This window comes from Lagopus muta, chromosome 1, assembly GCF_023343835.1.
Source record: "Lagopus muta isolate bLagMut1 chromosome 1, bLagMut1 primary, whole genome shotgun sequence".
Taxonomy (NCBI): domain Eukaryota; kingdom Metazoa; phylum Chordata; class Aves; order Galliformes; family Phasianidae; genus Lagopus; species Lagopus muta.
This window is the reverse complement of record NC_064433.1, coordinates 92718933-92726084: the sequence shown is the minus strand read 5'-3', so window position 1 is coordinate 92726084 and position 7152 is coordinate 92718933.

The window sequence follows — 7152 nt, the reverse complement described above, 5'->3', positions numbered from 1 at the left end:
GTGTCCCTCCTAGAAAGCTGCTCTAATCCCTTTCTCATTGTCTGCAGTTACTAATGATAGGGCCATAAATTATTTGAATTATAAAAGCAATATGTAATGACAGGTACTGGAATTGATGGTTTCATCCTCTGCCATGTGGTATGCCTTTCTCAAAACAGTGGTTTGTATGATATATTGTGACTTTAATTTAGAGTTACCACCTCATGCCAAAACCGATAGGGTCTCACTGGAGCTCAACAAAAGCAGTACATAAGTCAGCGAATAATTCCCTCTGGAAAGCCTTAGTGTATGGCTAAGTAATGTTCTTGTTTACCTCATTTAGCCCCCAGTTCTCCAAGAGCTAGCCATGAAGAGTTCTTATCCTCTCTGATATCCAGCCGGGACAAAGTGTCCTGTCTTTGTTTTCAGCCATGAGGCTTGTGTCAAACACACCCTGACAGCTGCAACAATTTTTGGTGAAAACAATAATTCCACTTTTCCTTTCCATCTGCCTGCAGATGGCTTAAATCTGACCCATCAAAAGGGAAAAAAAAAAAAAAAAAAAAAAAAAAAGAGGAGAAATAGTGTTCCAGCTGAGATGAAATTGTAACGATTGCTTATTGAGAAAATAACAGGTCTGAGATTTGCAGAAGAGACCCCACAATGAAGCTGTATATGAGATAACTGGAGATTCTGATACTGGTTGATCTGGGTTCTCTATACTTACTCTCAAACCTCTTCAAATCAGCAAAAAGCCATGTGAAAAGTAATCAGCAATGTATGTCATGGATAACAGGTTTACTTTTTTTCTCTACAAAGGAGAAATTTTGCTAAGAAACACTGAAATACAATCTGAAATACTAGAAGGAAATAATTACTGAAAGGCCAAATTTGCAGCTTGAAGTTTACATCTTGTTACTCAGTTTCAGTGTTCCCCTATGCTTCACTATATTTCAAATCAAAATAATAAGATCAACATAATTCCCTTTTTATTACCAAACTTTCACACTGCAGACACTGCTTTGTAAGCACACAGTTTGTTCATGAACAGCAGCTACTGCAGCTAAAGATATACTCAAATGGTTTCAGTAATTTTCCAGATTTGATGACAACTGCACATAATGCAGAATATCATGAACACAAAGCAACTGAAAGAAACTAATTTACACTCGTTATGTTTGGAGTGAGGAATGAAATGACATCCTTTTAAGACAACAAATAGGCATTGCAGTGGTGAGGACAATGAGAAGTTCAGGGTCTGGTTCAACCCATGTATTCTTCTTGTCATTTTACATCTAGTTTTAAAGAAAAAGCAACAACTTCTCGATCACATAAAACAAGAAAAAAAAATAACCTCACAACATATGAGCCACAAAATTCTCTCTCTTTCTTTTTAAGTAACAAGCTTTAACAGTTGCCTCAAAGACTTTGCTGTACCATTGAGACTGGCAGTGATTTCCACTTACTGATAGGGAAAATGGGTGGTAGAATCTCTAGGAGATGTCATGTGAGACAAGAGTTGAAGAAGCAAGAGCTAATGAACCTGTCACTTTTTAAACTAGGAAAATATAGCACAAAGATATCATAAAATGCTATAGATTGCTAGCGTCTTATCCTCATCAAGTTGGTTTTTTTGTTGTTGGATTCTTTTGCATGAGTACAGAAGTAAGACTGGAATGAGGTTTCTAATCTCTCTGCCCAGAGAAGCCGCAGATGCCCCATCTCTGGAGGTGTTTAGCACTAGTTTGGATGGCACTCTGGGCAGCCTGATCTGGTGGGTGGCACCCTGTACACGGCAGGCTGTCAGAGTTTGATGGTCTTTAAGGTCCCTTCTGACATAAGCCATTCTATCATTCTGTGTTTCTATGATCTCATAAATATATCTATCTATCTACTTATCTGTCTATCTATCTATCTATCTATCTATCTAATGAAGATAACTGGTGGTGGTAGGATCATGAATAAATGGCTTTGCTCTGGTAAGTCTAAGGAGATGCCACTCACATAATAAATCCTATATAAAAAAATATTTCCAAAACGCTTAAAACTACATGTATAAAGGTTAGTTCCATTCAAAGTAAGCAGATCATTAAATTTATCACTATGATTTTTCCTAGGAAGTAAAATGCCCTTAAAACCTTTCCAGGATGACTGAATCTTTAGAAAGTCTGTATATTATGTAAAGGTTTGAAGGGGTATGCTGCATCTGGCATGAGAACGTTCTGGAAGTAAGAAAATCTCTTCAAGCCTACCCACACAAAAATGTCTTTCTCAGCAAGGCAAAAGGACCTAGAGTAAACCATGAGACCATGCTAAACCTGGAGAACCATGCTTAGATTTTCCCAGATCATGTATTTGGGATACCTAGGTTAACTGGGAGCATGGAGGATGAAAAGTAATTAATCTCTGGAGAAGACACTATACTGATTCCTTTGCTAGAGTAAACACAGCTTTTTCTGAGAGTCAGGATGTCTTCTGGATTCCTGCTGAATGATGTTCCACTTCCACTTTGCCCATTACTCAGGGCTGCAGCTCATGCCAAGCACTTTCATTTGCTGTGATTGGGACCACCAAGCAAAAAAATGGAGCATACATTTGTTTTGCATCCTCCAAAATCCAGGAGTCCAAGCTTACAGACAAGTTGAACTCACTGTGCACTCAAATGCCAACTGTGTGATGCAGAGCCAGGATACTCACATCGCCAAGCAGCCAGAAGTTTGAAAGCCTGCTCTTCAAGAAGTGGAAATAGAAATAAGAGCAAGGATGAGGTTGGAAAAACATCATTAAAACAATAGGTGGCTAAGTCACACAGAGCATGCTGTGGTACTGATGTACTCAGAAGCGAAGCAGAGTCTCTTTGTGCATAGAGGATGAATTACCCTCTCTGAAAGGATGTCTAAAAAGAAACACACTGTATAATAAAAATGAATAAATGTGAAGAGTCTACTAATGCTATAGACTGAGCTTGTTCTGGGTGACTTCCTACTGCAGTGCTCTCAAAGCCTTCAGTAGGATCTCATGCATACGTAGACCTCAACTCTCTCTGGCTAAATAAAGGACTTGAGGCTGCAGAATTGTCACCCTTTCCTAAGCAACAGATTCAATTCAGGAAATTAAGACTCATACAGTGGTGACTAATGCTTTTGTCAGGCTCATTATGAAGTACTCAAGGATGCTGCAAACATCCTGTGCCTTACATTACCACTCTTGAGTGGCCAAGTTCATTCAGGCCCACAGTGTGTCCCACCTCTATTGCAGTAACTGCTGTGTGCTGCCTTCAGTACGTATGCTCCCGCACGTTATAGAAAGGAGTTATTTGCAGAAGTTCAGGCAGTCCTTATGGTATTGCACAGACATAGCCAGCCTCCTCCCTACTTGCCCAGTGGGAATCACAGAGAAGTGATTATCTTGGAACAGATGCAGATGCTTAAATAAAGAGGGGATGATGGAAAAAAACATTACATAAATCCTCCCCACGTGAGCAATGAATACACCCCACAGCTGCTAGCTTTGTTTTGCATATTTTACATATTTACATACACAAAATATTTCCAAACATCCCTATGTTTATCTAAAACTCCATCAGTAATAAGGCTGGCAGAACAAATCCAGTGCAAATATACTCACTGCATGAAACTTCTCTGAATTGATTTTAAGACCCACAAGGAGTAAAAGCTTGCTTCTACTGAAGTCAACAACAGCAAATCTCACATCTCCAAAGAAGGAGGACCTAACTCTATACTCCTAAATTGTTCACTCCACAGCAAAGACCAGTCTGAAGATGAATGAGGCAATGTTTCTAAAGCAAGGACAGCTGGTAGATTAGGGAACGGGATATTTTTCTCATGCCAGTTGCCTGCAGGTGGGTGGTGGGGGTAGGTTGGAATGGAAATAAAACCTTCGAAGGAAAAACTGAGTATCCTTCTTCAGATAGTGCAGAGAAGTCAAAAAACAAACAAATAAAAAAAAAAAACCTGCTCAAGCTCAGAAAGGGTGGGTAGCCTCCTAAAGATAAATTAATAGAATGACTTGCATCTAATTTCAACCCCCCTGCCGTGGGGGTGGTCGCCAATCACTAGACTAGGCTGCCCAGAACCACATCCAATCTGGCCTTGAATGACTTCAGGGATGGGGCATCCACAACCTCTCTGAGAAACCTGCTCCACTGTGTCACCACCCTCTGAGTGAAAAATTCCAGCTTAAAAAAGGTAGAGTGACATCCATGTCCATGCTCGTTGTCAAGATCATTTTGGAAAAGAACAACTAATCAAGGGAGGAAGCATATGAGCATAACATTTCTGGTTTTAGTCTGTAATACCTCTTTTCTCTTCCAGCTCATCCAGCCAAACAGGGAATGGAGCAGCCCACCTTCCTCAGCCACCCTTCTGTAGGCACTACATAACCTGAAAGTGGAAAAGAGCCATGGGGAAGAGTACAAGACTGATTCCCACATACTCCCATGATGAGAAATCCAAGAAGAAAAGAAGTACAAGAGGGATGCTACTGCTGCACACCATCTTACTTATTATGTAGAGCAGGAATCTGTCTGTCACAGAGGAGGAATTAACTTCTCCACAAAAGCAAACCCAAAAGAAAAGAGTGAAGAAATGTAGTAGATCTGCAGCTTGTGGAGTTTCCATTTGGAATATATTTCTCAGAAGACAGACAAAACAGGATTGAAAAAACCTACCAGCCAGCGAGGAATATTTATCCAGACTCCTTCTCCAAAACTGCTTTATTGATCAACCTCTACAGAGGTCTTCCCCATTGACTTCTACATAGATGCCAAAAAAAAATTCTTACTCTTAAAAAGGACATTTGAAAGAGACTAGGGAGTTTCCCACTGAGAAAGTTCCTGAAAGTTGAGTTTCATCTCTATCTATTTCCACCAGTAAAGAATAGAGTGCTATTCTTAAAAGGGAACAGATTTTTTGGTTTTGGCCAGATATAGAAATCTTTGTTGCTATATTTGGCTTCCAATGTAGGACTTTCTGCTTGCTGGTGGGAGGAGGAAATTAGAGCTGGTGTTATTCATAACTAAATGGGCATGAAAAACAAACCACGTCTCTTTGAACTGTAGTGCTACTATGGGCATTCACATTACAAATCATTTTTAAAGCCTGCAATACCTCTGTGCACGCAACAGCCAACATCAAAACTTTATTACCCGCTCATTTTCCCTCAGTGATAAACCATTGCAGATGTACAGTTATTGTCAAGGCAAAGACATTGGTGTAGTTCGTGGTGGTGATTGTGCTCTGTTTTGTTTTTAAATATAATTTCTCGCTCATCTTGAAAGAAAGCAAAAGTGATGTTCTGAAAGATAGACGATTACTGGAAGGCTGCAGGATCCAGCCCCCCTCTTCTTCCCAACAACCCCAAAAAGAAATCAGCTAAATTAATTGGCATCCCAGCCCGATACACAGCTCAGCCATGAGGAATTCTCACCAGATGTCTCAGTCCCCACCCGGCCTCCCACGTCACGCAGGCAGCATAACCCTTCAGAGCCTGAGGTCCTGTCGGGGCGACTGGCCCCACCGTGCTGGGGGTTGATGCAGAGGGCTGATGTTAGCCCCAGCAGCTGGCCCCCACCCACACTTACCTCCCCCACTAGTGTGGCAGATGCCAACCTCGCTCTCACATATTCCATGGCATTTCCCTCATGCCAAGCAGGCTGAGCACTGCTGAGGTTATCCGGCTCCCTCCTGGCACCAAGGGAAGCGTTTCCCCATGGCATCAGGCAGGACCCCAGCTGGCAGTCAGTAAAATCCAAAATAAGAGTTATCTGGATGGAAGTGATGAGATTTTTGATGGATGTCAGGTCAGTAAATCCAACTGAATGGCACAGATTTACATGAATGGAGGCTGTGGTTCAGCTTGAATATAATCAGTCACAAAACAATTCCTTTTCTGGAGCATCACTGCTTCCCCTCTTGTTTTCTGATGCAGTGAGTCCATACAGAAATAACACCTATGAGCATTTGGAAACCAAGGCATGGGGCAAGGCAACTGGAGCTCTACTCTGGTGAGAATAGTAGATGTTACTAAAGGAGAAAAAGCACATCAGCTCACTCATCCCCCAGTTTAACAGCACTGTTGTTGCCTAGAACACGTTTACTTCACTGAAGCTATTTGTGATTGTCCTAAAGCAAAAGGGCTCTCCCAGATCTTTCCTCACAGACTAAACCACAGTGTACACAGCTCACTTCAAAGAAAGAAGTTTCCTGCAATGTTTATTCCAGCTTTTTCTTGACACTTAGTTTGTACCAAATTTCTAAGTCCTCACACTGCTCTGGTATTTTTTGATGGCTGTCATGTCCCTTTCTACTTCTTTCATGTACAAGCCAAGCAGTTGTTAGGCATCATTTGCTTATTTTGCAATGCTCTTTATCCCATCCTCACCTCCATCGTCCATGCAGACTGTTTATCTCCCAGTAGTTTCCAACCACTTTCTCTCCTACAGAAAGTTCTGAATGCAAATTCCCCCTTCCCTGGTCTTCCTTTCCTTACATTTCAAGTTCTTACTCATGGCCCAAGAAAGAAAAGGGAGATTCTGAGCAGAGGCAAAGCACTCTGCTTGCAAAACTCTCTGCTTACTGTCCTGGAAATCAGTCCTGGAGCAAGACATATAGGGAAATTCCTGCTCATCTACTGGTGCTCTGATACTGTATAGCCCATATGGTCAGGATCTTCACAGAATTTTGCAACTAAACTCTTAACAGCTCCCTGCTGATCGCGTGCAAGTGGCAATTTTTCAAAAGCTCTGTGCTTGGCCAAAGTTTGGAGGTTTCCCCTCCCCTGCTGCTGGAACAGTAAATGATATATTTGTGACCAAAATACCAAACGTTCAGCCCTCAATCCAGAATGCAGACATGCGAACATCATTCAATTAAACAGCTGTAAAATAATTTTAGCAAGGGCATAGTCACTTCCTTAATGGGAATTACGGAACTGTCATAAAAAAGAATCAATTTGTGATAAAAAACTTTCATGGAAAACTTCTACTTGATGAGCATCAAAACTGCAACAAAATTATAAAACTAAAAATCTGTTACAGCAAGAAGCCTCAGGTCTACCAGGTATACCATCTTACCAGATCTGATTTTAAAATAGCCTCTCATTCTAGAGCAATTTAAAAGGAGGAAAAAAAAAAAAAAAAAAGACATTGCAGCA